This window comes from Mirounga leonina, unplaced genomic scaffold (assembly GCF_011800145.1).
Source record: "Mirounga leonina isolate KUSES-001 unplaced genomic scaffold, KU_Mleo_1.0 Mir_115, whole genome shotgun sequence".
Classification (NCBI taxonomy): domain Eukaryota; kingdom Metazoa; phylum Chordata; class Mammalia; order Carnivora; family Phocidae; genus Mirounga; species Mirounga leonina.
The window spans coordinates 23,905,383-23,916,516 of NW_023270268.1; positions in this window are offsets into that span (position 1 = coordinate 23,905,383).

Below are 11,134 nucleotides of genomic sequence, written 5' to 3' on the forward strand. Positions count from 1 at the left end.
AAAATAAAAAAATAAAATAAAATAAAATAAAATAAATAATCCTGTGCTAGAAACACTGAAGTTCATAGAGGCATTTGGCATTTATCCTATTTTTGAAAAAGAGTAATGCATCAAATAAAATCAAGCCACTCCGATGTCAGAATGTGTCACAATGATTCTGAAAATAAATTATTCTACTGAACATTTAAGAAAAAATATTAATATAGAGATGAGATGCCACATCTAACATCAGGAGAATTTTCTAGTATCTACAGGTTTTCATATAATGCTTAAACTACAGTTATAATCAACCGTACGAGAACAAGTAAATGCAGTATCACGTCTTTATATTAGTCAAATCCTGACACAGAAATATATGTTTGGTTAGTCTATGAATGAGATGAGACAACTTAGAAGAAATACAGAATGAGACCCATATCCCATGGACAATCCTTTTAGTGGGGCTTTTTAAACTGACACATGTAAAGAGTCTTTTGTTAGCCTTTAGCATCTCAGAGTCCTGCTGCAATATGACATTTTTGCATTTGTGTGTGTTTTTATTCCCCATCTTATTACAAAAAGAATTAGCTAAGAGTTCCGTATGTACTGCAATAACATAGGACAAAAAAAGAAAAACTACAACAAAATCAATCCAAAATTACATAGAAAATAACACAAATTGAAAGGTATGCTTGACACAGAAATGCATATCATGAGATCATTTACAGTTTGTTAGAGTACACTACCAAAATTGACATGCAATAAACTGCACCTATTTAAGGCATACAATTTGGTAAGTTTTCACACACATGCATACACACACACACACACATATAGATATGCATGCATGAGTATGTATATATCCACCACACAATTGGGAGCACGATGAACATATCCATTATCCCAGTAGTTTCCTTGTGCCCTGTTGTAATAATCCCTCCCTCCCACCTTCCCATCCTCATTGATTAATCACCATCCCCATGACACCACTGATCTGCTTTCTGTCACTATAACTTAGTTTGTATATTCTAGAATTTTATATAAATAGAATAATTCAGAAAGCACTCACTTTTGTCTGCCTCCTTTCACTAAGCATAATTATTTTAAGATTCATCCATGTTCAGTTCGTTTATTATTGAGAAATACTATCTTTTGTGGATATAGTGCCATTTGTTTTGTCGATTATGCGGCTGATGGATATCTGGGTTGTTTCCAGCTTGGGGCTGTTACAAAGATGCCATGAGCATTTCTCTGTGTGCCTTTCCATGGACATATGCTTGTGTTTCTCTTGGGCAAATTCCTAGAAGTAATTTCTCATACCATAGGTATTTAACTTTTTAAGAATCTGACAAACTGTTTTCCAAAGTGGTTGTACTGTTCTACCGTCCCACCAACAGTGCATGGGAGTTCTCATGCTTTCTCCTTGCCAACACTCCATATGGTCAGACTTTTTAATTGTAAACATTCTAATAGGAGTGTAGTGATACTCATATTTTTATTGGTATTTCTGTAATAAACTGCATTTCCCTTCTGAATATGTTTTCATGTGATTTGCTATCCATGTATCTTCTTTTATGAAGTGTTTGAACTTTTACCCATTTTTTTAAAAGTTTTTCTTTTCCTTTTTAAGATTTTATTTATTTATTTATTTGAGAGAGAGAGAGAGCGAGAGAGAGCAGGAGCCGGGAGAGGGAGAAGCAGGATCCCTGCTGAGCCAGGAGCCTGACACAGGGCTCGATCCCAGGACCCTGGGATCATGACCTGAGCCCAAGGCAGACACTTAACCAACTGAGCCATCCAGGCGCCCCTACCCATTTTTTTTTTTATTGGTTTTCTTATTATTGAGTTTTGAAAGTCCTTTATATATTTTGGTTATAAGTCCTTTGTCAGATACGTCATTTGCAAGTTTTTCAGTCCATGGCTTACATTTTCATTCCTTTAACAATGTTCTCTGGAGAACAGAAAGAAGTTTTTTGGTGAAGTCCAATTTAACAATTTTGTTTTTGCCTTTAAACGTCTTGCTTTTAGTGTTATATATAAGTAATATTTGCCCAATCCAAGGTCACAAATCCATGATCTATTTTGAGGTAATTTTTATATATGATACAAAGTATCAAGGTATGGGTCAAAATTTTTTTCTTTTCTTTTCTTTTTCTTCCTTTTTAAATTTTTTTTTGCATATACATTTCCAATTGTTCCAGTACCATTTGTTTAAAAGACTGTTCTTTCTCCGCTTAACTGCATTTGCATTTTTCTCAAAAATCAATTGACCAAAAAAAATTTTTTTTAAATCAATTGACTATACCTGTGTGTATCACTTCTGAATTTCTATTTTATTTATTTTTTGCTCTTTATCAACGTTTCCACCAAGACTAATGCTGTCTTGATTACTATAGCTCTAGATGTCCTAAAGCCAAGTAATCTAAGTAATCTAAAGTCTTCAAATTTTATTATTCTTAAAAGTTGTTTTGGTGATTCTGGGTCTTTTCATCTACCTGTGAATTCTAGGTTCAGCTTGTCAATTTCCACAAAAAAACATCTGCTCAATTTTGATTGAGATTGCTTCAACTCTGTAGATCATTTTGGAGGAGAATTGGCCTTTTAACAATATTGAATCTTCAGATCCATGAACATGATATATCTCTTCATTTACTTAGGTCTTCTTTCATTTCTCTCAGCAGTGTTTTATGGTGTTTAATGTACAGTTCTAGCATACCTTTATCACATTTATCCCTAAATTATTTCTTTTTTTTAAGATTTTATTTATTTGACAGAGAGAGAGAGAGAGAACAAGCAGGGGCAGCAGCAGAGGGAGAGGGAAGAGCAGGCTCCCCATTGAGCAGGGAGCCCGATGCGGGGCTCGATCCCAGGGCCCTGGGATCATGACCTGAGCCAAAGGCAGCCGCTTCACCGACTGAGCCACCCAGGCGACCCTATTTCATATTTTTTACTCCATTACACATATTTTTAGAATTTTTGATTTCCAACTGTTTGTTCCTAGAATATAGAAACAGAATTGAATCTTTTTAAAGATTTTATTTATTTATTTGACAGAGAGAGACACACAGAGAGGGAACACAAGCAGGGGGAGTGGGAGAGGGAGAAGCAGGCTCCCTGCTCATCAGGGAGCCCGATGCGGGGGCTCGATCCCAGGACCCTGGGACCATGACCTGAGCCAAAGGCAGACACTTAATGACTGAGCCACCCAGGCACCCCAATTTTTTTTTTTTTTGTATGTTGATCTTTTATCCTGCAACCTAGCCTACACTCATTTAATAGTTCTGGTAGCTTTTTTGTAGATTCTATCACATTTTCTTTTTTTTAATTATTTTTTTATTTTTTAAGATTTTTTATTTATTTATTTGAGGTAGGGGGGCAGAGGGAGAAACAAACTCCCCGCTGAGAAGGGAACCTGACACGTGGCTCAATCCCAGAACCCTGAGATCATGACCTGAGCCCAAGGCAGATGCTTAACCGACTGAGCTACCTAAGCACCCCCCACAACATTTTCTATGGAGACAATCATGTCATATAAAAATAAAGACAGTTTTATATCTTCTTTGCAATCTAAATACCTTCTTTTTTTTTTTCTTTTCTTTTCTCGAACACCCAGGGCAATGTTGAATAAAAATAGAGAGAGAAGACATCTTTACCTTGTTCCTGAACTTAAATACTAACACTGTTTTAAGCCATTGACAATATAAATTCACTTAATCTGTATAACAACCATATAAGGTAGATACATTATTATCATTATATTACTGATATTAAACTGAGGCACTGAGAATTTATTTCACTGGTCCTAGTGAACATATCTCTCAACAAATCTTTCATTTGCCTTGGCACTCCCTGCTTTATCCTTATTAAAGGTTCATAGCTTTAACACTCAATTCTTGATTAAGTTGTTAGACTATGCTACAAAATCCAACTTGACCAAAATGAAGTTGAAATATGGAAAGGGAGTAGAGGGAGGATTGTTCAAAAACATAAAACTAAGGGAAAAAGAGAAGAGAGCTAGAAGAAAGAACAGGGACTCAGGAAGAGAAAGATGAAGACGTTGGGGAAGATACAGGAAGACTTTGATTGGCAAGTGAGATTACTCAAAGGGGAAGCATACTTCCTGCACATTTCCATATTATGAGTGAAAAGGAAATTCTGGAAACCACATGCAAACTGACCTCTTTTAATCATTCTAGAAACACTGCTTTTTTTAAGTTTGGTGCTTCTAATAAGTGCCCTAATTTCAGAAAGGGAAAATATTCTATCGATACTATTAGAGGGGATCAAATGACCATACCAAAGCCCTAGATCAGAGTTCTGCAATCTATGGCCCATGGGCCAGATCTGTCTTGTTTTATAAATAAAGTTTTATTGGAAATCAAAGCCATGCCCTTTATTTATATTCTCTGTGGCTGCTTTTATGCTACAACAGTAGAATTAGAGTGGCTGTGAAAGAGACCATATGGCCATCAAGCCTAAAATATTTTACTCTCTGGCCCTTTATAGAAAATGTTTGTCAACCTTTGTTGTAGATCACTAAACTGTGCAAAAGATTTGTAAAGGAAAAGAATTAAAGCAATTTTCTGAATAACTTGTGTCAAAACAAAATAATCATTTCAGTATTTTTTAGAAGAGTTAGAGCATATATTAACTAGAAACTCATTTGTTCTCAACTCCACGATCTCACTTGATGTGTATGAAGAACCTCATTCTTTCATTTCTACTAGTTACCTCGTTGTCCTATGCAAGAGCACAAGACTAGATATCCCACACCCTGTTGCTCACCAGTAACTCTTCTATAAATTTAGAAAATTATTGACTAGAAACTTCACCCTTTCTTGATAAACTCAAGAAGTGTTAATATTCTTGGCAAAATTGTTTTTGCACTAATTGCCACATCCATCTGCTCTGTGAGATTGATTAGACTGTGAGAGCATTTGCTCTCCCTGCAATCAATGATTCCTGGCCCAGGAGAAAGCTAGATCTGTCTTATTTCCATCTAGAGAAGGACATACCACTGACGACTGTAAGCTTTTCCTTTGAGGATTTGAGAATAAATTGGCACTTGGCTTGATGGCCCTTTGGGGAATGATTCAGTCTAGAGAGAATTCTGTTGAAGTAAACCAAGGCCACAGGAACTTCAGTGATTCCTTTTTACATAGAGAAACTCCACTATTTCACAAAGCCTATTTCTGTAGACTCATTGGTTGGGTACTATGTCCTGGAGAAATATTCTATTGACCACTGGAGAATCCAGGAGGAGCAAAGGGCCCTGTCCTCATCTCTCTTAACTCTTGGGTTCATAAAACCTGCAGAGACTGAGTAATGCTGTCAGTGTGTCTAGAGGAGAGCAGCTGCAGAGCTTAATTCTATCTGGATTGGACCCGATATTTTATTTATTTGTTTGTTTGTTTATTTGTTAAAAATACACCTATTACAACAGCCTCTAGGTAAAAACATGAGGAAAAACATAAGAAAGAAAAAACTTATAATAAACATCTATCCAAAAATAGCAACAAGCTTCTGCCATTACTGTCCTTCTTATGGACCTTATTGCAACACCATATTGGACAGTTATCCCAGAACCTGGGTATGTGTAGTGCAATGTCCTACATGAAGCAAGCAACTTGACTCTATAGTTCCAGTGTAAAAAGATACCTTTCTCTGAAAACCCACATAATGAATCTGGAGAGAATTTCATTTAACAGAATTTTATATTTTCCTTACAATGGGCCAGGTAGTTTGAATTTAAAATCACCACTGCCAGGAGCTCCCACATGCTTGTCTCTCTATTGGTACTTATGTAAAGTTGAGTTTTCACTGGACCAGAGGGAGTTGAGGTAAATAAAAAAGACTGTTTAGGGAAAAAATTTAATGATGTGATATTTGTACATTTTGAAGGACTGTAACTTTTGAGATTTTGGTTTTTTAATTTGTGGTGTTAATACATTTCTTTTGTGAAAAAAATAGTGATAAATTATCAGAAGACCATTTTTTTTTTACTATTTTGTGTGGTGTAATGAACAGAAAGCAACTTTATTGAGATACCTTTTAAAATCTTTTATTTTGTTTTATATATCCATGAAATCTAAAACCTGAGAACCTTTGAATATAATCAGCAGTTCTCAAACATTTTGGTCTCAGGAATTCTTTGTACTTGTAAAAATTATTGAGACTTTCACTTCTAGGAAAATTGAGTAAGCATACTTTTCCATATTCCTCTTGATAAGTACAATAAAAACCCTGATGTTATATGTAAAATAAACACTAAAAGATGCCAAAAGGTGGCAAGAAGAAGGCAGACCAACTAGGGAACTCAGGACCCAAAGAACAACATAGTGGTACATTCCCTGTGTTCCCTTTTGCCTCATCTATCCCAGAATTAGAGCTGAAGAAGGCAAAAATCCAGAAATGCCATTAGGCATAAACGAAAAAAGGTTCTGACAACCTGCTCTCTCAAGCCAAAGGAAAAGAAAAGGAGCAGCCAGTAAAAAGAAAACTTAGACAATAACTGCCCTACTCCATCACAGAAAAAAAAACCTGTACCTTATTCCTACCTAGGCCAGCAAAGTTAAGTAGAGAGCCTAGATTTCCACTCTCAAGACACTGTAACCAGGTGAGGTGGTGTCAGAAGTCTAGTGGATAGTCAAAACTTTCATCACTGCTCAGTGGTGACAAAGCATTCCTCCATGACAAAAATGGTGTCAGTGGAGACTTTGTGAGGAAAGGTAGCAAGGTATTCCTACTTCTCCCAGCCAGGCAGATATCACTGGAGTTTTAGTGGGGAGTTGGAACTCCACTCCCCACCCAGCAATAATGAGGAGAACCCCTCCAGATGTCAAGGAAAGCCAAGTGGGGAAGCTGGACTTCTACCCTCACTTGGTAATAGTAAAGAGGTATTGCCTCTTCCCTGGCCAGATCATTGTCAAAAAAAGTCAGCTAACACAGAGGATTTAAATAAGATCCAGAAGCTCAGCAAAATATCCAGGCTTCAGTTAAAAAAAAAATCATACCAAAACCCAGAAAAATCTCAAACAGGATATAAAAAAGACAACAAATACAAACACTAAGACTATAGAGATATCAGAATTATTCAACAAAGATTTTAAAACAGTCATAAAAATGCTTTAATGAGTAATTACAAAGAAAAAAGTAGAAAGTTTCACCAAAGGTATAGAAGATATAAATAAGAGCCAGGTGGAAATGTTAGAACTGAAAGGTACAATAACTGAAATAAAAAACTGAACAGAGGAGAAAGAAGGCAAGGCTGAAAAAGTAATTGCAACAATGGCCAAAAACTTCCCAAAAGACATAAACCTATATACTCAATAAGCTGAGAAATCCCCAAATATGATAAACCCAAAGAAATCAAAGACACATTATGATAAGACTTCTGAAAACTAAAGACAGAGAAATTATCTTGAAACAGAAAGACAGAAATAACACCTAACATACAGGCGGAAACATTTTGAAAAACAGCAGATTTCTCATCAGAAATCATGTAGACCGAAAGAAAGTGGCAAAATATTTTTCAAGTCCAGAAAGAAAGGTCAATGCAAAGGTTAATGAGGAGATGGGAAGGAAGTCAGTGTAACTATAAAAGGGCATCATGAGGGCTCCTTGTGTTGATGGAAATGTTCTGTACCTTAATTCTATCAGTGGCAATGTCCTTTTTGAGATATAGTGCTATAACTTTACCATTGGGAAAAACCAGGCCAAGAGTACATAGATCTCTCTGTATTATATCTTACAACTGCATATGAATCTATGATTATCTCAAAATAAAAACCTTAGTTAAAAATACATTATTAAAATAAAAATAGAACTACCATACAATTTAGCAGCTCCACTTTTGGTTATAAACCAAAAGAATTCAAAGCACAGTCTCAAAGAGATATTTGCACACTTCTCTTTGCAGCAACACTATTCGCAATGGCCAAGAGGTTGAAGCAACCCAAATTTCCATTGATGGATGAATGGATAAACAAAATGTGGCATCACACACACGCACACTGGAATATTACTTGGCCTTTAAGAAGGACAGAAATCCTGTCACATGTTACATTATGCTAAGTGAAATGAATGAGTCACAAAAAGAAAAATACTGTGTAATTACCCTTATAAGATGTATTTAAAGTAGTCAAATTCATAGAAACACTAAGTAGAATGGTGGTTACCAGGGGTGAGGGAGGGGGAGATGGAGAGATATTGTTTAAGGGGTACAGAGTTTGAGATTTGCAACATGAAAAGAGTTCTGGAGATCTGTTTCACAACAATGCAAATATACTACCGACTGCACACTTAAAAATGGTTGGGATGGTAAATTTTATATTATATGTTTTTCTCCACAATAAAAAAATAGGAAAATAATTAAAATATATTATAGAAGACCCTAAAGAGCTTTTGTTTATGTAGATTGTATCTTTTAATACTTAACTATATTTGGAATTAAAACTAAGACATTTTAAAAATATTTATTTACAAATTCATTTAAATGTCAATTATAAAGTCATTACCTATTAATGTAATTATGATATATTTTTCCTTAAAATTACCATCTGGGGTACCTGGATGGCTCAGTTGGTTATGTGTTCAGCTCTTGATCTCAGCTCAGGTCTTGCTCTCAGGGTCATGAGTTCAAGCCCCATATTGGGCTCTACACTGGGCATGGAGCCTACATAAATAAATAAATAAATAAATAAATAAATAAATAGAATTACCATATATTTGAAAAGAATTATTGAAAATATAGCATTGTTTAACATTTTGCAAATATCTTCATATCTGCCTCCTCAGAAGACAGCTGGATTATCTGCTTCCGCATTCAAACTGTTGCCATGTTATATATCTCATACACTGGAAAATTGCACTGCACACTCATGAAAAAATACGAGTAAATTAGTCAGATAATATCACATTATTATTATTATGAACATAGTGTCAACCTTGCAGACTGCTTAAAAGATCTCAGGGACTCCCACAGGTTTCCAGATCACAATTTGAGAACCGCCAAACAAGACCATTCATTCATCATCCCAGCCAGGGTTCTGTGGGAGATTGAGTTATTAGTTATAATTCCTGGCCCTCATGGGGTAAGATTTACTTCCACACCCTTGCTACAGCCAAGTACATTCTCCCACCCCTTGATTTTGAGGTTGGCCATGGACCTGCTTTGGTCAATGCAGGCAAGCAGAAGCTTTAAATGTCTTGGTTAACTACTTCCCCTTCAGCCCAGGATAAACACACATGGATCAGATCTGAGTCCAGCTCACAGGGAGGAACCAAGCTCAGCCAAACACTCAGACTAAAGCAGAGCCCAGCTGAGTCCACCCTAGATTAGCTGATTTTACAGTGAAACAGCAGACTCATGACCATAAGAATAAATATTTATTGTTAAGTGCTACTGAGTTTTTGAGGGGTTTAGTATACATTACTGTGATAATGGCTGACTAATTGAAGCCTAAATCTTACTAGTTGAATAAAAGGAAACATATAAAAATAAACAGTTATTCAGTTAGGAGGAAGAGAAAACCAATGGGCAATCTTATTCAAAGAATTGTGACCATGAACCCTGTCTTGAATGAGGTCAGAACACAAGAAAATGAAAACACAGCCCAGTATATTTAAGACAAATTCTCTGATGAGAGAAGCCCTGAAATATTACTGAATGAGACCAGGAAGAAGCTCTTTCCTTTCTTTTTTAACAGGTGACTTCACAGTTCAAGATTGACAGTCTTGCTTATCAACCCAGGAAAAGGAGTCTAAATATCAGAGGTTGTGAGAGAGGGGAAAAAAATGATGTAGAGGGTGTTTGCCCAGAAATTTTCAGTGTCTTAGTGCATTCTCTCTATTTGTTGTTCTATTTGTTGTGTGTTCTTTTCAGACAACTCCATTTAAAAAGTTACCCAACAAGTATTTATTGAATACTTTCTATTTTATTTTGGATTCCCATAAAAGCAAACCCTAGGACTAGATTTGGGTGACAGTAGTGTATTATAGACTCAGAGGAACCATGTAGAATGAAGCTCCGAATCGCCCTCCTATGGATGGGAAAGCTGAAGTATTTATCCACTGATTCTCACCTCTCATGGGTGCCAAGTTGGCTTTGGGTTTGTTAAATCTCCATCACTGTGGTAGTTGTTCTTAACATAACTTTATTGGCAAAATTTCAAATAGAGTAGGAAACCCGAGGACTACTAGCAATGTGATGAGGGTGGAACAGGCTAATGGACCAAATTCTAGATAACTGCTTACCTGGGAGCATTAATAACCCACATATTGATGAAGGCCACGACTGTCATAGAGTGGTACAAAGAGGAATGCTATTGGTGCTTTTTAGAAATGCAAATTCCTAAATCTCTGAAGAAGACTCTTACATCAACAAAATGTCAGGAGATGCATTCATATTGAAATTTATTTGCTATGGATTGGAATGCCCCAGTCCCTAAAGCAAGATTCTGTTAACAGGGAAAGTATGGCACATTGGATAAAGAATTGTTTTAGCTCTTAAAAACTCCATACTAGAAGCTACTATTTTGCAAATTAAAGCCCCACCCTTGCATATCATTGTATGTTTTCTTCTGTTCTATTGCTACCTCCACAACTCCACCGGGTTTTGGAACAGTGTGGTGAATATACAGGACATTCTGTAACTGATGACAAATAAATCATGAGTAGAAAAGCCTGCAATGAGGAAAATACTACCATAATATAGAGAGAAAGCTCTACCAAGACACCCGCTTCAAAGCTTTATTCCTGAGAATATTTCAGGGTTGCTTAATTCTTTTAAAAATCTTATCCAGTCATGAAGTTCCCTTTCCTATTGGCTAAAATGGGTAGGGTAAGGTGGTGTGGAATGGGAATTCTATGCACAGACCAAAGGACATCATCCACATGACTCTCCAAACAATATTGGCTTCCAATATTTAAAATGTCTTTTTCAGGGGCACCTGGGTGGTTCAGTCAGTTAAATGTCTGACTCTTGGTTTCAGCTCAGGTCATGATCTCAGGGTTGAGAGATTGAGCCTCGTGTAGGGCTCCATGTTGAGCATAGAGCCTGCTTTGGATTTTCTCTTTCCCTTTACCCCTCCCCACCAACTCATACACGTGCTCTCTAAATAAATAAATAAAATGTCTCTTTCAAATTTTTCAGTTG